Source organism: Cetorhinus maximus, chromosome 11, assembly GCF_964194155.1.
Source record: "Cetorhinus maximus chromosome 11, sCetMax3.hap1.1, whole genome shotgun sequence".
Taxonomy (NCBI): Eukaryota; Metazoa; Chordata; class Chondrichthyes; order Lamniformes; family Cetorhinidae; genus Cetorhinus; species Cetorhinus maximus.
In genome coordinates, this window is record NC_135889.1 from 66,136,231 (window position 1) to 66,160,872 (window position 24,642).

Here is a 24,642-nt window from a genome sequence, read left to right on the forward strand (position 1 = left end):
AATTTGTTATGAATAAAGTAAAAAATTATTTAAACATGTCCTCATCATGTGACTGTGTCACATGAGCTGGGACATATTTGTCAAGTTCATCAAATTTGTTTATTAATTTTATAAAATTTTCAGGAAACCTCATCCCGCCCATGGGCAGCGGTGTTAATGATGTTAATGACTTTCTTAATGGCCCTAATAGGCCTTTGACAGTTCAGCGGGCGTGCAGCCGCCTCTGCCGCGTGCCTGCCAAACACAATATCGGAATGACGCACGATAGTGTCAGAACACATGCCCGATGTCATCTCGTGTCATTTTGCACGTCGGCGTGTCGGGCCTAGATAAGATGACTGCAGTAATGCCAAAGGACTTTGAATTATCTCACAAGCATGTGAGTAGCAGTAAGCCATTGTTTGCAAACCCACTGAGAAACTGAAGAGGTAGGATGTTTGATAGTGAATAAACTCTGGTTAAATGAGGAAGATAGAAACAATGAAAGGACTCCTTGGATACTCCTCAGAGTAGTGAAAAAGACAGTATGGAGGATAAGTATGATTCAAGGGGACTTTCATCTTATTTTTGTCATAAGAGAAGGCATGTAAAAGCAGACTGTTGGAAATTAAGGAGAGGATGTTTCCTCTTGTGGAAGAATCCAGAACTAGAGGTCACTGTTTAAAAGTAAAGGGTCGTCTGTTTAAAACGGAGATGAGATAAAATTTTTTCTCTCAGAGGGTTGAGAGTCTTTGGAACTCTCTTCCTGAAAAGGTGGTGGAATCAGAGTCTTTGAATATTTTTAAGGCAAAGGTGGTTAGGTTCTTGGTAAGCAAGGGGGTGATAGGTTATCAGGGGTAGGTGGGATGCAGATTTGAGGTTACTATCAGGTCAGCCATGATCTTATTGAATGGTGGAGCAGGCTCGAGGAGCCGAATGGCCTACTCCTGCTCCTTGTTCATATGTTTGTATGTTAAAACTGAAAATGTACAAGGGAAATCGAATGACATGCAAAAATCCAAGACTTTCTGTAATCCTGCTGCTGATATTACTGTTTCAAAATTAAAAGTGTCCAAAGAGTCAAAAACTCAAACTGCTAATGTGAAAAGAACATTGGTACATCAGGCTAAAAACAAGGGGTTAATGGCACTTGATGAGGTGAAATCATCTGAATGAAGCATGCAGGCAAAGCAGAAAAAAGGTGTGACAAAGCAGATAGCCATAGTATTTAAAGCTGATGATGAAACAAAGGAAAGGATAGAGGTCCCATCCCCCTCTCCAAACTACTCCATTTTACCTTGAATTAAAGGAGACAATTTAAAACATAACTGTCGCATAAAGTCTAGCAGTCATAACAAGACACACAGTTCTTCAAAGTGATAGGACAAGATAATAACACTTTTTTTTTGTTCTTTAAAAAGAAGCATATGAGATCCTCTAGGTGTAACAAACTTGGCCCCGGAATACAGAAGCATAGAGACAATATTAAACCTGTACAAATTATTGATTAGACCACAGATAGAACATTGTGTCTAGTTTGGGACACATCATTTTAGGAAAGATGTCAATTTCTTGGAGGGGGGTAAAAAATACATTCATTAAGATGATACTGGGAAGAAAGACTTTAGTAGCCCTATAATGAGAAGCTGAATAAATTGGGCCTATGTTCTCTAGAATTTGGAAGAATGAAATGTGATCTCATTGATTCTGAATGGGGTTGACAGAGGTAGACACAGATTATTTACCCTGGCTGAGGAATCTTGAACATGTTGGCACAGCCTCAGGGTAAGGGGTTGATCATTTTGGACTAAGATGAGGAGAAATTTCTTTAATAAAAGAGTTGTGAATCTTTGGAATTCCCTATCCCAGAAGATTGCGGATGCTCCATCGCTGAATATATTCAAGGCTGAGACAAACACATTTTTGGTGTCAAGGGATATGGAGATTGTGCAGGAAAGTGGAGCTGAGGCAGAAGATCAGCCATGAATGTGTTGAATGGCAGAGTAGGCTCAAGAGGCTGTATGGTCTGCTCCTACTTCTTTTTCTTGGGTTTTTATGTTGTTATGAGCTCGAGGGAGACCATTAACGTTTAAAAAGAAATTTGAACTCCCCGTTATTAACTGCACCAATTATCCCACAAGGTTTTACCCTTCAAACAAAAGCTTTTACTGTACAAAAGTTAAAAAAGCAAGTACTACTATCTTAGCACCATATATATTTTGTAAATAATTAGGGGGAGGTTTTTTTTTTCTGTTCGCTAAAACTTTATTGTGGCTGATTTAATTTACAAACATATTCAACATTTCTGGAACTGTTTCTTGGCTCCTGCGGTTTTAGTGACCTTGAGGACATTGAAACGCACAGTCTTACTGAGAGGCCGACACTCCCCCACAGTCACACTGTCCCCATTCTGTATATCCCTGAAGCAGGGTGATAGGTTGACAGACATGTTCTTATGTCCCTTCTCAAAGCGATTGTACTTCCTGATGTAGTGCAAGTAGTCTCTGCGAATTACAATGGTCTGCTGCATCTTCATCTTAGTCACAACACCTGTCAGGATCCCCCCCCCGGATCGACTTGTTCCCGATGAATGGACATTTCTTGTCAATGTAGGTCCCATCGATGGCCTCTCGTGGAGTCTTGAAGCCCAGGCCTACATTATGATAGTAGTGGGGGAGCTTTTCCTTGCTGCCTTCAACCACAAGTGCCCGCTTCTTGTTCTGGAAGATGGTGGGCTGCTTTTAGTAAGCTTGTTCAGTCTGATGTCCGCCATCTCGCGCAGTCAATCCGGGGAGATTTTATGGAGCACGCAAGTGTGGGAAACATGGCATGAGGGGTGACTGAATTAGGCAGGCTGTAAAATTTCAATTTCCTGATGGGGGGGTGCGGGTTGAGATGCAGATGCAGTCAGCAGTGTATCTGGCCTCAGTTGGCAGGTTTGTGCTTGTAATGCATTTGCAAGCCGTGAATACTCATTAGTATCATTTAAAAAAAAATAAAGTCCTACAGTCAAGATAAATTCAGCAGCACATGAGAATCTTGTCGCAAGCATTTGTTTAAAAGTGGTGTGCACCAATCAGCTTTGTGCAGTTGTGTCTGAGGTCAGTGGTTTTCCTTGTTGAACACCATGGCACAAGGGAGCGGAGGAAAAGAATGGCAGGTGGCATGGAGGCTCGGAACTGGTAAGGGTGAGTTAGTGGTGAGGGGGGTGGTCTGGAGTTGGGTTGGGAGCATCAAGGGATTGAAGGGAGGACAGAGAGTGGGATCGGGGGCATGGAGGAGTGGAAGAGGTAAGGGCCTGGTACCCTTGATGTGGTGGTGGGGTGGTGGTGGAAAGTCAGTCAGTCAGTCAACGTAAGAAAATGAGGGGCCTAAAGGGTAGTGTAAATACTGTCCATCTCAGGGTGCTGGCTGGCAGAGTCCTTACTGGGTTGTGAGTTCACCTACAATATTTCAATTATCCCTGCTGAGAGTGACCTTAGACAATGTCCTTTACAATGCATAGAAGGGAAGGCCAGCTGAGCCTGCAAGTTCATCCATGTCCCATAGAGTGGCGAGTACAAAACTGGAACACTGGTCACTAACAATGTATTCTAGACCTGAACCACTCGCTGTGTGAAAAAGCTTTTGCTCACATCACATTTGTTTCTTTTGCAAATCACTTTAATTCTGTACCCTCTTGTTCTCAATCCTTTTACAAGTGGGAACAGTTTCTCCCCATCTACTCTGCCCAGCCCCCTCGTGATTTTGAACACCTCTATCAAATCTCCTCTTAGCCTTCTCCTCTCCAAGGAGAACAGTCCCAACTCATCCAATCTATCCTCATAACTGAAGTTTCTCATCCCTGGAACCATTTTTGTAAATCTCTTCTGCACTCCCTCCAATGCGTTCACATCCTTCCTACAGTGTGGCGCCCAGAAGTGTAAACAATACTCCAGCCGAGGTCTAACTAGTGTGCTATACAAGTTCAGCATAACCTCCTTGCTCTTGTACTCTATGTCCCTATTAATAAAGTCTAGGATACTGTATTTTTATTAATTGCTCTTTCCACCTGTCCTGCCACCTTTAATGATTTATGCACCCAGGTTCCTCTGCTCCTGCACACCCTTTAGAGTTGTACCCTTTATTTTATATTGTCTCTCGATGTTCTTCCTACCAAAATGGATCACCTCACACTTCTCCACATTAAACTTCATCTGCCACCTATCTGCCCATTCCACCAACTTGTCTATGTCCTTTTGACATTCTACACTATCCTCCTCACAGGTTACATGCCTCCAAGTTTTGTATCATCCACAAACTTTGAAATTGTCTCCTGCACACCAAGATCTAGATCATTAATATATATCAGGAAAAGCAAGAGTCCTAATTTCAACCCTTGGGGAACTCACTACAAACTTTTCTCCAGCCCAAAAAATACCCATTGACCATTACTCACTGTTTCCTATTACTCAGCCAATTTTGTGTCCACGTTGCTACTGTCCCTTTTATTCCATGAGCTATAACTTTTCTCACAAGTCTGTTGTGTAGCACTGTATTGAATGCCTTTTGAAAAAAGAAAATACCTAAATAGTTGGCCATGTTGGTGAGTGAATTAAACTTTTAAACAGATGTGCAACCTGCGGAGTAATGGAGCTAGAGGGAAGGTGATGGCGTAGCGGTATTATTGCTGGACTAATAATGCAGAGACCCAGGGTAATGCTCTGAGGATCCAAGTTCAAATTCCACCACCAGATGGTGGAATTTCAATTCAATAAAATTCTGGAATTAAAAGTCTAATGATAACCATTGTCAATTCTTGTAAAAACCCATGTGGTTCACTAATCTGTCATCCTTACCTGGCCTGGCCTGGCCTACATGTGACTCCAGACCCACAGCAATGTGACTCGCAATGTGCCGTCTGACATGGCCTAGCAAGCCGCTCAGTTGTAACAAACTGCTACAAAGTCACAAAAAAGGAATGAAACATCAACCTAGGCACTGGAAATGACAATGGCAATCTAAGCCTTGTTGAACCTGTAAAGTCCTCCTTGTACTCCATGCCCCTATTAATAAAGCCTAGGATACTGTATTTTTATTAACTGCTCTTTCCACCCGTACTGCCACCTTTAATGATTTATGCACATATACACCCAGGTTCTTCTGCTCCTGCACACCTTTTAGAATGGTAACCCTTATTTCATATTGTCTTACTAACATCTGGGGGCTAGTGCTAAAATTGAGAGAGCTGTCTCACAGACCAGTCAAGCAACAGCCTGACATTGTCATCCTCATAGAATCATTCCTTACAGATAATGTCCCAGCCACCACCATCACAATCCCTGGGTATATCCTGTCCCATCGGCAGGACAGGCCCAGCAGAGGTGGCTGCACAGTGGTATACAGGGAGTGTCCTGGGAGTCCTCAACATCGAATCCGGACCCCATGATGTCTCATGGCATCAGGTCAAACATGGGCAAGGAAACCTCCTGCTGATTACCAAGTACCGCCCTCCCTCAGCTGGTGGATCAGTGTTCCTCCATATCAAACACCACTTGGAGAATGCACTGAGGGTGGTAAGGTCACAGAATGTGGTGGGGGACTTCAATGACTTTCGCCAAGAGTGCCTTGGTAGCACCACTACTGACTGAGCTGGCTGAGCCCTAAATGACATAGCTGCTAGAGTGGGTCTGCGGCAGTTGGCGAGGGAGCCTACAAGAGGGAAAAACATACTTGACCTCATCCTCACCAACCTGCCTGCTGCAGATGCATCTGTAGGAGTGACCACCACACAGTCATTGTGGAGATGAACTCCCGCCTTCACATTGAGGATACCCTCCATCGTGTTGTGTGGCACTACCACCGTGCTAAATGGGATAGATTTCAAACAGATCTAGCAACTCAAGACTGGGCATCCATGAGGCACTGCGGGCCATCATCAGCAGCAGAACTGTACTTGAACATAATCTGTAACCTCATGGCCTGGCATATCCCCGCTCTACTATTACCAACTAGCCAGAGGATCAACCCTGGTTCAATGAAGAGTGCAGGAGGGCATGCCAGGAGCAGCACCAGGCATACCTAAAAATGAGGTGTCAACCTGGTGAACATATAACACAGGACTACGTGCATGCCAAACAGCATAAGCAGCAAGAGATAGATAGGGCTCAGCAATCCCACAACCAACAGAGCAGATCTAAGCTCTGCGGTCCTGCCACATCCAGTCGTGAATGGTGGTGGACAATTAAACAACTCATTGAAGGAAGGATCTCCACAAATATCCCCATCCTCAATGATGGAGGAGCCCAGCACATAAGTGCAAAAGGTAAGGCTGAATCATTTGCAACAATCTTCATCCAGAAGTGCCAAGTGGATGATTCATCTCGGCCTCTTCCAGAGGTCCCCAGCATCACAGATGCCAGTCTTCAGCCAGTTCAATTCACTGCATGTGATATCAAGAAACGGCTGAAGGCGCAGGATAGTGCAAAGGCTATGGGCCCTGACAATATTCTGGCAATAATACTGAAGACTTGTGTTCCAGAACTTGCTGCACCCCTGGCCAAACTGTTCCAGTACAGGTACAACATTGGCATTTACCCGGCTATGTGGAAAATTGCCCAGTTATGTCCTGTACACAAAAAGGACAAATCCAACCTGGCCAATTGTCGTCCCATCAGTCTACTCTCCATCATCAATAAAGTAATGGAAGGGGTCATCAGCAGTGCTATCAAGTGGCACTTGCTTAGCAATAACCTGCTCACTGACACCCAGTTTGGGTTCCACCAACGCCACTCAGCTCCTGATCTCATTACAGCCTTGGTTCAAACATGGACAAAACAGCTGAACTCCCAAGGTGAGGTGAGAGTGACTGCCCTTGACATCAAGACAGCATTTGACCGAGTGTGGCATTAAGGAGCCCTAGCAAAACTGGAGTCAATGGGAATCAGAGGGAAAACTCTCCGCTGGTTGGAGCCTACCACAAAGGAAGATGGTTGTGGTTGTTGGAGGTCAGTCATCTCATCTTCAAGGCATCACTTCAGGAGTTCCCCAGGGTATTGTCCTCAGCCCAAACATCTTCAGCTGCTTCATCAATGACCTTCCTTCCATCATAAGGGCAGGAGTGGGGATGTTCGCTGATGATTGAACAATGTTCAGCACCATTCACAACTCCTCAGATACTGAAGCAGTCCATGTCTAAATACAGGAAGACCTGGACAATATCCAGGCTTGGGCTGACAAGTAGCAATAACATTTGCTCCACACAAATGTTAGGCAATGACCATCTCCAACAAGAGAGAATTCAACCATCACCCCTTGATGTTCAATGGCATTACCATCACTGAATCCTGCATTATCAACATCGTGGGGGTTACCGTTGACCAGAAGCTGAACTGGACTAGCCATATATATTCTGTGGCTACAAGAGCAGGTCGTGTGAAGAGTAACTCACCTCCTGACTCCCCAAAGCCTGCCCACCATCTACAAGGCACAAGTCAGGAGTGTGATGGAATACTCTCCACTTGCCTGGATGAGTGCAGCTCCTACAACACTCAAGAAGCTTGACACTGTCCAGGATAAAACAGCACGCTTAATTGGCACCACATCCACAAACGTTCAATCCCTCCACCACCAATGCACAGTAGCGGCAGTGTGTACCATCTACAAGGTGCACTGCAGGAATTCACCAAGGCTTCTTAGACAGCACCTTCCAAACCCATATAGAAGGACAAGGGCAGCAGATAGATGGGAACACCACCGCCTGGAAGTTCCCCACCAAGTCACTCACCATCCTGACTTGGAAATATATCACCGTTCCTTCAATGTCGCTGGGTCAAAATCCTGGAACTACCTTGAATTAAAAGTTCGCCAGGCCAAACCAAGTCTACAATTTTCCAACGAAGGTCATGGAAAAGCTGTAACGACTACATGAAATGAGAAAGAAAAGCTTCCGCAATGAGTGACGGAAACTGAAGACAAAAATCGTAAAGTGAACTTTCGTTTGCAACAGAGTTGGAACTCTAATAACTCAAGCAAACTGAACTTTAAATCTTAACAGTCACATGCAGTTGGTTGTTATGGATTAAGCATTATAATGTTGCTAAGACAAAGTGTTTAATGCTGAAATGTGACAGAAGGGGGAAAGAATATTACTTATACTTTATGTAGTAAGTTAGTTGTTAAGGTGTTTACAATGTTACATTTTGATGATCTTGTACAAAAATCATTACTATGATAATCATTTTTCATTTCTTGAGGGGAGGTATTACGAACACTAAACTTTATAAGACAGTTATATTTGAAACTTTTAATTCAAGGTAGTTTGAACAGTGGATGGATCCTCATACAGAATCTGCCCAGAGACAAATCCATGTGACCTGCCTGTTATGGAGACACAAACTCAAATTGAAACTTATTCAAATTATGGTGCAAGCTTTAATACCTGGGTACAAAGCAGAAGGCTGCTGGCCTTGCTGCGTATAGACACACAGACCCTCAGAGTCAGTCGATAGAGGGATTTGGGGAGAGAAGACAAAGGCATGTGCTGCTATGCCAGGCAGAAGAAAAGAACTGCTTTGGGGTTAATCACCAAGCAGAGTGCTGGTGAGGACAGAACCCCTGTATGAGGAAAAAAGGATTGCGGAGAATTAAAAACAAAGCAATCATCAGAGGGTTCCTTGCTCCTGGAAGTCCATTCATTTATGCTCAGAAGATTGAGTGAAGGGAACTTTATTTAAAAAGAAGAATGTGGGGCAAGGAGAAGAGATCCTGTTAAAGCCAGGAAGAGCTTGGGATTTTAAATATAAGATAATGGGCAGAATCTTCCCCTCCCACTATCAGCGGGAATTGTGGCGGGTGGGGATGGAAGATGGAGGATGGAGTTCAAAAATCAGTTTCCTGCCATTGGGAAATCAGTTCGGAATCGTGTTCTCCTGAGTTTCGTGGCAGCCTAATGGAAGATCTACTTTCCTGCTGAAGATCGCTGGGAACCCATTTGCATCTCATGAATGCTCATTACTAGGCCAATAGATCGGAATCTTGTGGCCCCGTCAAATCATCCATCCCACCAGCTGGAATTTACTCCGTTCACTTACCCTACTTGACAAGTGTGTCGTGCACCTGGTGAGGGAGACTTATAGGGCTTACCGGTCAGTCTGCGCTGTCTGCATCATTGGTGAGGACCACAGGAGGTGAACAGGGCGGTTGAAGGCACGGTGGGAGGGGGGCATTGAAGGCTCAAAGAGAGGAGGGTGTTGAAGGCACGAGGAGAAGAAGCGTGGGTGTAAGCAGGGGAAGGTGGGTGTGAGTGAGGAAGATAGGGTGTGAGCAAGAAAGGTGGGGTGTGAGTGGGGAAGTGTGGGTGTGAGCGGGGAAGGGTGGGTGTGAGTGGGGAAGAAGGATGTGTTTTATAGGGTGGGGTCACTGGAATCAATAGCAGAGTCCTGGGGGGAGAAATGAGGGTATTGATGGAACAAAGGGATGGTGTCAGTGAGAGGGGGAAGTGGGATGCCGTAGGGTAGGAGGGTCAGAATGTGGGTATGGTGAGTGTAGTTTTGATCATGAGGGGGCAAGAATGGTGGCACGGATAACGGGAGTGGGTATGGGCACTGTGACTGGTGTGGGCTCACTGGGGAGGGAAGGCATGTCCACGTTAATGGTTATAGGGTCCAAGGTGATGGGGGGAGGTTTAAGGGTTACAGAAGGGAGAGTGACGGTCACATTGGGGGAGTCAATGGTAATGGGGGGAAGTTGGCGGATAACAAGGGGAGGGTAAGAGGTGGTGGGGAGAGTTTGAAAAGTGATGCAAGCCATCACAACAGAAACGTAGCTCAGCATGAGGCAATGCCATTGATGTCCAACAGCAAAACATCAAGGTGGGAGGAGGGTCTTCTCAGGTGGGTTGAGCTGAAGATCAACACCACTGGACAACTAAAGGAAAACCCTAATAATCATGTGGAGACTGTCTGAGAGCTTTGTTCTTTTGAAATCCTCATTGTCTGGTGAAGCCCACATGGCAACAGGTCTGGCCCAGAGAGTTCTCATCACAATGAGATCCCAGCAAGGTGTAGGGTTGCCGTTCACTCTGAACAATTTGCCATCGGCTCCAGTCAGAATTAGGAATGAAGGGTTGGATGGAGGTGGATGCCTACAGGGGGCATGCAGGGGAATGGCAGCCAACTCGCGACTGCAAACCTTGATCCTCCTGGGGTAATGGACCTGCCTGACAAGGGGTCATGTGGTTAGTCTTTCTATTATGACAAGGCAAAGGACTCTCTATAGAGTCCTGAGGGCAGTGGAGGCAAGCAGAATAGTGTGGGTGGGAGGCTTCTCACGCATGTCATTACCCTTGTCAAAGAGCGATGTCTCCATGCGTAGGCATGTATTAGGGGGAGGAACATCCATCCTTGGTCCTTCACCTGAAAGGAATGGAGTGCACGTGATCATTAAAATAACTAGCAGCAGGAATGAATCCAGCAGAATTCCAATCAGTGCAACCTAACTTATATTTACAAGTGCCAAAACTATATACAATGATTGTACACCTGTGCCACCATTATTAATTCAAACTTCTTAATTTTTCTAATTCTACCACTTTGTCTGTGTGGCCCCAACATCCGCAGCAAGATGGAGGCAATTTGCTGACTACTATGTCCTCTTGTCTGTGATGACTTTGGCGGCGTACTCTGGAGGTCCAAGGACTGGAGAGCCCCGGGCTTCTTTGGGTCTCCTGCTCAGGGGCAGGTGCAGCCTCCATGGCCTGAACAGCTGGGCTGTTGGGGTCACAGGGAGAGGGGATTGGGAATGCCTGGACACCTTTGGACAGTTCTGGTGGATGCCCTCAGGCTGTCTGCCTGATGCTCCTCCTTCCTTTGAGTGCCGCTCCCTGACTCTTTGAGAATAAGGGGCACCTGGAGAGAAGCTGAGTGCCTGTGCCCCTCTCACCTAGCCACTGCTGAAACACACATATGGCTATGGTGGTGGAGTGCAGGTCCGAGCACATATCCAGCAGAAACTGTGTGTTCTGCTGGACTGGGTCTCCATGGCATCCACCAACTTCTCCATGGGGACTTCAATGCACTCATGGCATAGCCCAACATCAGAGAGCATGCAGACAGACTCCCCAATCTCTTGTGCCACTCTGTTGACGGCCTCTGACAACTCTGACTGAAGTTCCCGTGCATCTCTTTGAATCTCCAGCATAATTTTCATGGCAGCTTTCAGAGGCTCGTCACTTGACTCTGGCTTGGCAGAGGCCTCTTCTCCAGCAGTCCTCCGATAGCCAGAGAACTTGACTGTCACTTCCTCCACCTGCTGTGGACACGCGTGCGTGAGGGGACCATCAGAGTGTGATCTGTGATGAAAGTATAATAATTTTCATAATAGGCAAGACAAAAAGCTTCTGCAACATGTCTTTCTTTTCAGCAATATTCAAGTTCTGTATTACCAAGCAACAGTTTGGTTTAAAATTGATAAGGAGATGATATTGGATAGGCTATCTGTACTTAAAGTTGATAAGGAACCAGGACTGGGTGAGATGCATCCAAGGATAACAAAGGAGGCAAGAGTGGGAATTACGGAGACACTGGCCATAATTTTCCAATCTTTAGACTCAGGGGTGGTGCCAGGCACTGGAGATTTGCAAACATTGCACCTGTGATGAAAGTATAATAATTTTCATAATATTTTTCTGGTTTATTGTGAAGTAGGTTTATGGGAGTAAGTATAGTTGGGTCTGTCTGTGTGACTTAATTACATTTGGAGTACAAGCTTGAAATCATCAAAAGCAGCTAGATGCTTGACATGCTAATGAGTAAACATGGATGCTGGCTTGGCATGTAAGGTGTGAAGGGAATTTGCATTTTTAGATAAATAAAGAGATTTGGATTTCAAAGGGATTTTAGTCTGTTTACAACTAGCCAGATAAGCAGGCTAAGGAATGTGTTTATTTTCCCAATAGTTACTAATTAGTTCCCAATTAGCAACATGAAAGTTTTTATATTATGAGGAAGATACAGTTTCAAAGATATATGGAACAGTAGAATTTACATATTAACGAGAGAGAAACATATATAAAGGAGAACGAAAGGCAATGTAAGAGGAAGGCTATGTAAGATCTAACAGGAGTATGTGAAATAGCCTTAATGAAGCCTCCAGCTAGTTGTGCATAAGTCTGCTAGATAGCAAAACTGAAGTTGGGGAAAAGCTATTTGGAATACCACTAACACATGGGTATTGTGTTAACTTGCTGTTTCTGTTTTAAATCTAAAATCTATTTTGGATCATTACCTTAAAGGAGTATGTAACTGGGAGTCAGGTTAGTTAGGAATTTTAGGAGTTATTATAGTAGTAAGTAATTATAGTCTTCTGTATCTGCTTGAAATATTTTACTTTATTAATAAATGTTTTAATTTAAATTTTAAAATCTCTAAAGCTCTTGTTGGACTTATTACTTCTGAATTCAGTGCACACATCTTCTCGTAAAAAATACAAATTGCAAAACCGTTGTGGTAGTGCAACCAAGTTTCCCTTGTGGATTTGATCTGCCTGGCACACATCATCTGCCACGTCATAACAGACCCCAAACCTAAACTAGGTCTATGACCCACCAAGGTGTGTGTCTCTGGGCTGGTGGAGGGTGCATGTGAACGCTGTGACAGCTCTACAAGTATGCAGTCATCATCATCTTCTTCCTCTGAGGTGTCCTAGGGGCTGGGGATTCCTTCTGTGGAGGATGTTGGCCTCTCCCTCTTTCTGCTGTCACCTAGAATGGAGCAAAGATAGAATGAGTGACTGCCTAGGCTGGCTGAATCATTGCACATATCAATCACCTTGATTTTCTGAGGTTCTTGGAATAATGCTTGTGTCCTCACTAGATTCTTGGGAGAGGCCAATTTATCAGCCAGCCCAGGCATGGTCTCTATATTCGCCTGCCAGCTTGGCAGCCTGCTGCTCAAATGGAGTGAGGGGTCAGAGCTCAAGTATCCCACCTCCTGTTTTCTCTCTCTCCCTCCTGTTGTGGGTTGTCTTCTCCTGCATAAAGACAGATGCAGGATGTTCCATCTTTTGACCCCACGGGCGCTGACCACCTTGGCAACCTCCTCCCAGGCCACTGTGGTCAGGCGAGAGGACCTTCTGACGATGGAGGAAATTCAATAGGGAGGTATCGCTGAATCATGGAGTTGCTGACTTCTCCTGTACATCTTCCTGCAAGGGTCCTGACGCTGTTAATGAAAGGCTGTCCAGGTGCTTTTTAAATATGGTGCCCGGACATGACAGCGGGGCGGCCGACTTCCTGCCTGCCCTGCCACAAGACTCAATGTAAAATGTACACATGCGTAAATAATGAGGCGGGTAGTGCATGATTGCATGTAATAACCTGCCCCATTCACCAGTGGGAGACACACCGACTTCCCACTCCCACCAAGGAACTTAGGCCCGGAGCAGAAAATTCTGCCCCATATTTCTGCTGAAAGTGTGGTATAATGTATAAACGTGACATGATGTTTTTGGTTGTGTTGAGAAGCTAATTAGGAATACCTTTTCTGTAGTTTAGTTGCCTACTAAGTAATGTTTAGTTGCATTGATTTTAGTTTGTTACAGTAAAAGTCTTAAAATGTGAAATCTTGTGTGATTCTTTGCGTAGCTCATTGGGAAATTCATATCTCTTTTTAAACGGTTATCGGTCTCTACAGGATCATAGCAACCTGAGCCCTTAAGTCTCTCTGCTTGCCTGCTTCTTTTAATGTTTCACCATTGAATGCATATTTTCTTGCTTTATTTTTCTTCCCAATTCCAGCACTGCACAATTCTTCTCACTTAATTTCACCTGGCATGCATCTACAATCTATTACCTTGTCCATATCCTCCTAAAGTTACATAACTCACTTTACAGTTAACTACGCTTCTTATTTATATGTCATATTCAAATTTTGATGTGTTCCCCCTGATATCAATTGTATATTGGAAAAAAGCAATAGTCTCAACACTGACCCTTGGGAAATATTACTGCTGGCATCCATCCAGATTGAAAAAAAGCTTTTGGTTTGAAAAATTCACATTAAAAACAACATAAATCACATAATAGCAGTGCAGTTATTTATGGCAACTTAAAGTAAAGCAATATTCAATAAATGCTTTGAAGTTAAGGCTATTTTTATGAATAGCTTCCTTAACATCTCTTAAAGGTTTTGCACTAAACTATATGAACCATAATAATGCCCACCTTCAATTCTCAATCTGTGCTGAACTAATTGTTCTCAGCCATTAGAGCAGTTGGGGATTTCAGGACCCCGGGCTGGCAGGGAGAATATAAGAGTCAGCAAGGATTTCCACTCTTTATCGTCATCAAGTGACTCCTGTGGCAAATGTGTGTGAGTGTTATGCATGAACGATACCAAGTTTGGCTGTGACACCTTCCACAGTCAGATAGACTACTGAGCCATTTCCTGTTCAAATCCAGACAAATAGGGAAAAGTAATGAGGGCTGTCAGCACCTGTAGAACTACATCCTGGCAGGAGTCAGTACCTCCAGGAAAAGGTTGGGAATTAACAACGTTATACATTCGTAAAACAAAATAATGCAACAAAATCAGCCCATTCGAGATACACCAACAATCAGCAAGATAATGGAATCAATCATTGAGAACAAACTTGATGATTACCTCAATGAGGATAAAGTCAATCAACATGATTTCAGAATGGAAACATCTCACCAGACCAACCTCTAAAGCTTTTGAGAAAGTGCAGCCCAGCAGACATTGTAAATAAAGCCTTATGATGTATATATAGATTTTTAGAAAGCCTTTGATAAAGTTCCACATGAAAGGCTGCTATGTAAGTTTAAGGCAATGGGCTTTCTATATTTTTTTTCTATTTATTTGTTCATGAGATGTGGTGTCACTGGCTAGGCCAGCATTTATTGCCCATCCCTAATTGCCCTTGAGAAGGTGGTGGTGAGCTGCCTTCTTGAACTGCTGCATTCCATGTGGTGTACATATACCCAGGAAGCTGTTAGGGAGGGAGTTCCAGGATTTTGACCCAGCAACAGTGAAGGAATGGTGATATAGTTCCAAGTCAGGATGGTGAGTTGCTTGGCAGGGAATTTGCAGATGGTAGTGTTCCCATGTGTCTGCCCTTGTCCTTCTAGATGATAGTGGTTGCGTGTTTCAAAGCTGCTGTTCAAGGGGGCTTGGACAACAAGAAGTTGCTGCAGTGCATCTTGTAGATGGTATACACTGCTGCTACTGTGTGTTGGTGGTGGGGGGAATGAATGTTTGTGGATGGGGTGCCAATCAAGCAGGCTGCTTAGTCCTAGATGGTGTCAAACTTCTTGAGTGTTATTGAAGCTGCACTCATCCAGGCAAATGGGGAGTATTCCATCACACTCCTGACTTTTGCCTTGTAGATGGTGGACAGGCTTTGGGAAGTCATGAGGTGAGTTACTTGCCACAGAATTCCTAGCCTCTGACCTGCTCTGGCAGTCACAGTATTTATATGGCTAGTCCAGTTCAGTTTCTGATCAATGGAAATCCCCAGGATGTTGATAGTGGGGGATCAGTGATGGTAATGCCATTGAATGTCAAGGGTGATGGTTAGATTTCTCTTGTTGGAGGTGGTCATTGCCTGACACTTGTGTGGCACGAATGTTCCCTTGCCACTTGTCAGCCCAAATCTGGACATGGACTGCTTCAGACTCTAAGGGGCTGCGAATAGCACTAAACATCGTGCAATCATCAGTGAACATCCCCATATCTGACCTTATGATGGAATGAAGGTCATTGATGAAGCAGCTGAAGATGTTTGGGCCTAGGACACTATTCTGAGGAACTCCTGCACGATGTCCTGGAACTAAGATGATTGACCTCCAACAACCACAACCATCTTCCTTTGTGCTAGATATGATTCTAACCAGTGGAGAGTTTTCCCTCTGATTCCCATTGACTCCAGTTATGCTAGGGCTCCTTGATGCCACATTCGGTCAAATGCTGCCTTGGTGTCAAGGACAGTCACTCTCACCTCACCTCAGGAGTTCAGATCTTTTGTCTATGTTTGAACCAAGGCTGTAATGAGGTCAGGAACTGAGTGCCCTTGGCGAAACCCAAACTGAGCGTCAGTGAGCAGGTTATTGTTAAGCAAGTGCTGCTTGATTGCACTGTTGATGACTCGTTCCATCACTTTACTGATGATCAAGAATAGACAGATGGGCCAGTATTTGGCTGGGTCAGATTTGCCTGCTTTTTGCGTACAGGACATACCTGAGCAACTTTCCACATTGTCGGGTACTTGCCAGTGTTGTAGCTGTACTGGAACAACTTAGCTCGGGGCCCAGTACGTTCTGGAGCACAAGTCTTCAGTACTATTGCCAGAATATTGTCAGGGCCCATAGCCTTTGTAGTATCCAGTGCCTTCAGCCATTTCTTGATATCATGTGGAGTGAATCAAATTGGCTGAAGATTGGAATCTGTGATGCTGGGGAGCTCCCGCGGGCCTCTAGGTGGATCATCCACTTGGCACTTCTGGCAGAAGATTGTTGCAAATGCTTCAGCCTTACCTTTTACACTGATGTGCTTGGCTCCTCCATCATTTAGGATGGGGATATTTGTGGAGCCTCCTCCTCTAATGAGTTGTTTAATTGTCCACCACCATTCACCACTGGATGTGACAGGACTGCAGAGCTTAGTTCTGATCAGTTGGTTGTGGAATTGCTTAGCTCTATCATTTGCTGCTTATGCTGTTTGGCACACAAGTAGTCCTGTTTTATAGCTTCACCTCATTTTTAGGTATGCCTGGTGCTGCTTCTAGCATGCCCTCCTGCACTCTTCATTGAACCAGGGTTGATCCCCTTGCTTGGTGGTAATTGTACAGTGGGGGATATGCTGGCCATACAGCGCCGCATGGATGCCCAGTTTGGAGTTGCTAGACCTGTTCAAAATCTATCCCATTTAGCACGGTGGTAGTGCCACACAACACAATGGAGTGTTTCTTCAATGCAAAGATGGGACTTCACAAGAACTGTGCGGTGGTCACTCCTACCGATACTGTCATGGACAGATGTATCTGCGGCAGGCAGGTTGGTGAGGATGAGGTCAAGTATGTTTTTCTCTCTTGTTGGTTCCCTCACCACCTGCTGCAGACTCAGTCTAGCAGCTCTTTAGGATTCATCCAGCTCAGTGTGTAGTGGTGCTATTGAGCCACTCTTGGTGATGGACATTGAAGTCCCCACTCAGAGTATATTCTGCACCCTCAGTCCTTCCTTCAAGTGGTGTTCAACATGGAGGAGTACTGATTTATCAGCTGTTGGGGGGCAGTACGTGGTAATCAGCAGGTTTCCTTGCGCATGTTTGACCTAATGCCATGAGACTTCATGGAGTCCGGAGTCGATGTTGAAGACTCCCAGGGCAACTCCCACCCGACAGCGAGCAGTACTTTAGTTAATGAAGACTAGGTGCGGGATCACGATAAGGAGAAGCACAATGTTCTAACAACTGGCCTAGCCAACGACGCTGACATCCCATGAATGAATAAGAGAAAAAAGAACATACAGAAAGTCCCCATTTTAAGTCATTCCGCATTAATGTTGCTCAGTTAATAGGGCCCATGTTTGCATTTAGTGTCAGTTCTGTTTTAATGTTGTTTCGCACTAGTCTGATGTAGGGTTGTGTGACCCGATCTGCTGTGTCTGTCTTGCTGGTGGGACAGGACATACACAGGGATGGTGATAGTGGTGTCTGGGACATTGTTTGTAAGGTATGATTCCGTGAAGATGACTATGTCGGGGTGTTTCTTGACGAGCCTGTGAGACTGCTCTCAAACTTTTGGCACTAGACCCCAGATGTTAGTGAGGAGTGCTTTGCAGGGTTGACAGGGCTGAGTTTGTCGTTGTCGTTTTTGGTGCCTGGTCGATGATCTGTCCGGTTCCGTTCCTTTTTGACTTTCTAGTAGTTTGATACAACTGAGCGGCTTGTTAGGCCATTTCAGAGGGCATTTAAGAATCGAGCACAATGCTGTGGGTCTGGAGACACGTGCTTGCCAGACCAGGTAAGGACGGCAGATTTCCTTCCCTAAAGGACATTAATGAACCAGATGGGTTTTTATGACAATGGTTTCATGGTCACCGTTACACTTTTATTTCCAGATTTTTATTGAATTCAAATTTCACCAACTGCCTAGGTGGGATTTGAACCAGAGTCCCCAGAGCTTCACCCTGGGTCTCTGGATTACTAGTGACAATACCACTACGACTATGTCACCACCTCCACAACTCCCGCCACCTTGGAACTGACTGAAATAGAGGAGTGATGTGCTGGGGAGGTGTACTGAATAGAGTGCGGGATCCCTACTGTTTCTAACTTAAATTAATGTCTGTAGGCTGGATTTTAATGCACAGACGCTCTGGAAACAGAGGAGATGGAGGGTGTGATATAGCACATGGAAAGCCCAGAAATATGTGAAGTGTATATGTCAGTGGCTTTAACGCAGCCACTTCATTCAAATCTGATTTCCTGTCCAATTAGCATCAGCAGGCATGATGACTACCCACAGGACTACCCAATGGAAACTCCAGTATTTAAAGGGACCCTTCAAACATGGAAGTTAAAACAGTTGGAGTTGGGAAGGAAGGAGAAAGAAGTTTTGCCATGGAAGGTAGGCAGTCAAAATTTGACAGATGCCTCTTTGGATGTTTTTCTAAGGGCTGTGAGGATTGGAGGGATACTCTTTCCTACCAAGCGCTCTAGGGAAATGAAGAAGGTGTGGCTGGAGATGCCAGGTAGACATTAGACATGTAGACTTGATGTCAAAAGCAAGTAAAATATGATCATGTGCATAATGGTAGCTTCAAACATTCCTACCTTGACTGTACTCATTCATGTTGAGATCACCACTGCTGACCCCTTAGAGTAGCTCTATCCCTCTAAGGATGCATCATCACAGGACTAATGCAGGCAATGCAGCAGCTCAGGTGCTCATACTTCAGTGGGACTTTCCATCTTTTATAAAACACCCATTCTACTTAATAGTTTGTTTTGACCTGCAAATTACAAGAGAACAGAGCGATGACTCACTCAAAATGTTGTTGTACTTAATGGGGTTAATTTATTTGTACCCACAATTACAGATTTAAAACAGGCACAGATTTGAAACCATTACAGGAAAATTAAAATGGTTACAGAAAATGATGACAGATTAAAAAGTTGAGGAAAGAAGAAGAGAAAAGAAAATAACCATAAAAACATAGGGCGGAATTTTCCGAGCCCGCTGGCGGTAGGCGTAATAGATGGCGTGCACGGAAAATATGGTGAAACCAACTTCACGATGGCGTGAAGGCAGGTCGCGATCTTCTACTCAGTCCGCCAACAGCGGGCCGCGTTTCCCGCCATCGGTCAGCAGGGAACTAATTGTAATACATTAGCATATAATTAAAAGGCCATCCTGCCAGGCTCTTGGAACCACGCCATATCGTCCATCCACGTCGGCAGGCAAGCAGACTGATGTGTTTCACAGGCGACATGCACTTGGTGGCCTTCGCTTTGGGGGAGCTGAGGTGAGTGAGCAGCAGCGTTCTCCACAGCTCACCCATTGTTTACAGGCCTCAGGGGTGCTGGGGGTGCGGGGGAAATTGACGCCTGGCCTCAGAGGCAACTGCTGAGGGGGGAGGGGTGTCTGGGAGGCAAGTGCTGGCCAGCCTCGGAGGCGACTGCTAAGGGGTGGGGGGGTGTCTGGGGGCAAGTGCTGGCCAGCCTCAGAGGCGACTGCTGAGGGTGGTAGGGTCAAGTGCTTCCCTGGTGCTGCATCCCATGCACAGGCAATCGAGGTGGGGGTCAGGGTAAGTGAGGGAAGTGGCCACGCACTAGGGACACCTCTATAAACTGACCATGCCTCTGCAACTAAGACAGATCAGGCGCAGCCACAGTGTTATGATTGGGGTCAGGCTCCTAGCCTGCCTGTCCATGCAAGCAACACGGAGGCACCAAAGGGCCACAAAGCACTCCATACGTTACCCCCCATACGCTCCCCTGGCACAGTCATTGAGTCCGCCGCCACTTTATTGGACTGTGGAGCAGTTGGACTACACACATTGTACAATCTCCTCGCCAACACTGGCCATGTAGCAGTCACTGCTGGAGCTGCTCACAGCCTCTTGCAATCTCAGCATCCCGGTTTGGACCAGTGTCCCCCATGTCGCAGGTTGACAGGGCAGCCATGCAGCGCACTCATCTCTGGCAATCCAAGGGGTGACCAGCACTCTCCGGGAAGCATTAGTGGGTGGTCACACAGGACCAGGAAAGGTGCTAAGTACAGGCATGATAACCATGTCTCTCTCTCTTTCATGCTGCAGGAGGACCACCTCAGGATCTTGGATACTGGTGACCTAGCTGAATGCCTGATGGCCTACAGAGACTGTAGAAGACGGAGGAGAGAGTGACTGAGGCACCTGGCTGCGCAAAGGTAGCACCAACAACCTCATGAAGAAGGGGCAGCAGGGGCTCCCGCACACGCTGCCCAGGAGCGACAGCGAGCTGTGGCTGGTCGGTGCCCAGCAACACCCAGGGTCTATAGACACCGCCTGCCATTCCTGCAGATAACCGAGAACCAGTGTCGCCGACAACTGCACATGTCTAGGGACCTGGTGGCTCACATCTGCCACTTACTGCAGGACTTGGCACCAAGGGAACATTGAGGGCATCTCCATGGAGACCAATACAGTTTGCAGAGGGTGTCGCTCATCATTATCTGCTGTTCCCTTTACAACCTGGCGCTTCATCGGAAGATGAGCTGGCTGAGGAGGAGATGAGCTGCACGTCTCCTCCGATGAGGAGGGCGCCGACAGGGATGAGGGTGATAGGGTCCTCAGTGGTGACGACAATGGGAATGAGGCTCTCGCACTGGCTAGATGGGGCAGGCACACTCGGGAGGCCCTCATAGCTGCCAGATTTGTGGAGGATGATGACAACATGCAATGAGGTATCCCCGTAGATCCTCACATCATAATTGTGAATGTTTGACTCCAGTCTGGCTTATGGCAGCGCCAATACCTTCTGTGAGAATGCTCCCATCATGGAGATGCAGTGGAGGCCCTAATAGTTGCTCGATCGCAGGAGGATGATGACAACATGCAATGAGGACACTCTATACAGTTTCACATAGCCTCTGAGAATGTCTGACTCCTGTCTGGCTGAGGGCAGCTCGCTTGCGCTCCATGATCAGGGCCATCTCAGAGACGCAGTCATGAAACTTTAGACGCATCTGATGCTGTGTCCACCTTCAGCCCTTCAGGAGTTGGTGCACAACATCACTGGTCTCAGATGCTGGTGTGATGGGGGCCAGCCCCACCTTAAAGGTGCTGAGAGCACACAGAGAACTCTGTGGCACCTGCCCACTACATTCAGGCAGCGATGACAAGCACTGCTGAGGTGCAGGCATCAGTAATGTTTCCAGGAGTGTGAGGCTGGACCATCACTGTGGTCTGAAGGTTTCACAGAGCACAGGGAAGAGGCCCTGGACTGAGACACATGCCTTTTATCTTGTGCAGAAAGGTTTCAAATCTGAGTGACAAGAACACTGCTCATCAGAACAAGGAGTCACAGGCAGGGTGACATTCTTAGGGGTTTATTGACAATAGTGAACAGTATGTACAAGTGATCAACACCCATGGCCAGGCTGTGCAACTACTTTTACCTAACTTTCCTAACCCTGCCGCTACGTCTTGGTGCTCCCCGGACATCTACAGCAGAGGTGGAGGCAGCCTGCTGACTGTGGCGTCCTGTCTGTGATGACTTTGGTGGGTGTGCTCTGAAGGGCCGAGACTAGGAGGGCCCCAGATTGCTTTCAGGGTCATGCTGTGTGGCAGTTGGACACTCCTTGGCCTGTGAAGCTGGATCTGCAGAGGTCACAGGAAGAGGGGAGTCAGTTTGGCCAGTCACTCCCAGAGTCACCTGGGTGGATGGCCCCGGAGCGTGCACCTGCTGATCCTCCTCCCTATGGGTGCTCGAGGGCCCCTGGCTGACTCCGTGAGCGGAAGGGGTAGCTGGAGTGAGACCGAGCTGCCCAGCATCGCTCTCGTGTGCATACTGCTGGAGACCAAATATGGCATCAGCGAGGGAGTTAAGCTTGTGCAAGAGTGACGTCCTGGACCAAGGTCTCCGTGGCAGCCGCCATCCTGCCAGAGTTGACCTCGGTGTGTTGCAATGCCGGCGCTATCACCTCAGCCTGAAGACGGACGGATTCCTCCATTGTGCCTTGCAATCTGAGAAGTGCAGCGGACATCCCTTCCTGTTGTTCCCTAGCTTGCCTTTGCAGCTCCAGCAATTGTGACACGACCGAGTCCAGGGGCTTGTCATCTGACCCGGACTCAGAAATGTTCTGGCCTCCAGCAGTCCCCCGAGTGCCGGGGACCAGGGAAGTCCCTGTGTCTGCATGCTGTGGATCAGAAAGTGCGATGTGCTCACCAGATTGTGATCCCGAGGCTACTCTAAAGCTAAATCCCACTGAGGTGTGTGTCTCTGGTGGAGGGTGTGGGTGAGCACTGTGATGGGACTTCAGGGAGGGTGCCTTCAGATTCCTCTTCAGGGATTTCTTTGGAGCTTTATTGGCGGCTCTGGGTCTTGGACTCCATCGGCTGTTTGGCAGATGTGCCTGTGAAAGCAAGGAGAGATAATTAGTGCATGGCAGTGGCCTGTGAAACAGGACACATCACTCACAGCATGGTTGTCTGATGGATGTTGCACTGCTGGATCCTCACTTGATAGAGCAGCGCCGACCTCACCATCAGCACAGGACCGGTCCCGGTCATCACCGGCCAGCTGGATGGCTCTGTTTTTGAATTCTGTCAGAACTTTGATTTCTGGCATCTCTCCACCGATCTCTGACCTTTCTCTCCTGTTGTGAGCCAGTTTGTCCTGCATGGATAGAGATGGGGAGAGTGTATCAGGACTCCTGCCAGGCCAGATGATAAGTATGCCTGGCCTGTGTGGGTGGTGAGTGATCCCATGGACGGGATGAGGACAATCCCGGTGTGTGTGAAAGAGTGAATGGTGATGTTCCTTGCACTGGCAGTGAGTGAGGGCCCTGTGGGTGTGTGATGGGTTTGTGAGTGTGAGAGTTGGGAGTGATGAAAAGAGTGACTTACCCTGGCGGAACAGAGATCATTCATCCTTTTGCGGCACTGGGTGGTTGTTCTCCTCTGCAGGGCGCTCGCGCTGACCACCGCTGCTACCGCCTCCCAAGCCGAGTTAGTGACATTGCTACCCATCCCGCGGCCAGAGCGGGGATAGAGCACATCCCAGTGGGCCTCCACGGCATCTAGCAGTTGCTCAAGGGACCTGTCATTGAAACGTCTTTTTGCCTTTGCTGACCATGTCTCCCAGGTAGCGGTGGTGAGCTGGTGGCGATGAGCGCTTTGCTGGCGGCTGCCTTTTAAAGATGGCGGCCAGAGTGACGTAATAGCGGGGTGATGGCGAGCGGGTGAATGTGAGCCCGCCAGCCATGGAAATGGCGTGTTTCGCAGGAGTGAATATATAATGAGTCAGGCTTGGGAAGATACGGTGTGAAAACCCGCCATTTTCATCGGCGGGTAGGACTCCATTTTATCCGCCTGCTACCACACTTAGTGCAATTCTGGGAACATTCTGTCCATGATAGCTGCTTTGCTACTTTACTGCTAGCAAATGAATGCTTCAACAATATTACTCTGCTCCCAGAGTAATTGCTTCAACAATATCTAGCATTAGAATGCTCAAATATGCTACCAACTAGTTATTCAATCACCCAAGGTGGCCATCCCCATTGATTACAGGCTCTACTTCCAATGCTTGAACGTATTCCACCTCGGATGGGTTTTCTCCTGCCCTCAATGCAGAACTGGTCTCTTGACCCTGCAATAAAGATCTCTGATGCGTTCAACTATTCATACCCTTTATCAGGGGATGGGTTTAGTTTACTTTATTAACAGGCCACAACGTCCTATGAAGCTTTTTTTAAGTACCATACCCAATTATATTCTGTGCTCTTTGTTTAAACTTTGATTTGAACCTGCCCAGAAAGCTGTACATCTTTCTTTTGCTTTCTCCAAGAATTTTCCAATACGTGAAGTTAATGTTCCAATAGAAGATGTTTGTACAATAGGTTCTCGTTTAATGTTGTAGTAGCATTCCTGAAAAGTGCAACTTCAAATGAAATCATTAAGCGAATCAGATTTTTCCTTCATACCTAATGTAAAAGCTCTGGCTAGGTTCCGTTGGACCTATATCATCAGAAAAAATGGCATTAAGACATTAAACCCTGTAAGATGAAATACTTTACATTGCTAAATTTCTATATTTTTAATAAAATTACTTTTAAAATGAAATAAATTTTAAAATATAAAAGAAAAATGGTGACTTTTTGTACTTGCCTCCTGCTCAGTGCCTCTCTGGCTCACTGGCCCCCCCTCTCACTGACCCTCCCTCTCATCAGCTCTCCCACTCTCCTCACTGTGAGCGAGGGCTCGTAAGATGAACAGTGAGAGACAGGAATAGCAGCTTTGATGTGTAGAGTTGAAGAGGTAAGCCGCAAGCTGGAGAGGTGACAAAAGGGAGGGTCATTGAGCGAGAAGGTCAGCAGCAACTGGGAGGGTTGGTGAGAGGGACAGTCGGCAGCGAACAGTACAGTCGCAAAATGGAAGCCTGGGAAGGTCAGAAAAAGGGAAAG

General features: G+C 46.4%; 1 pseudogene; it reads right to left on the reverse strand.

Annotated features, from left to right (window-relative positions):
- Positions 1 to 2,219: 2,219 nt before the first annotated feature.
- On the reverse strand, positions 2,220 to 18,825 carry LOC144686204 (small ribosomal subunit protein uS17 pseudogene; annotated as a pseudogene).
- Positions 18,826 to 24,642: the final 5,817 nt, after the last annotated feature.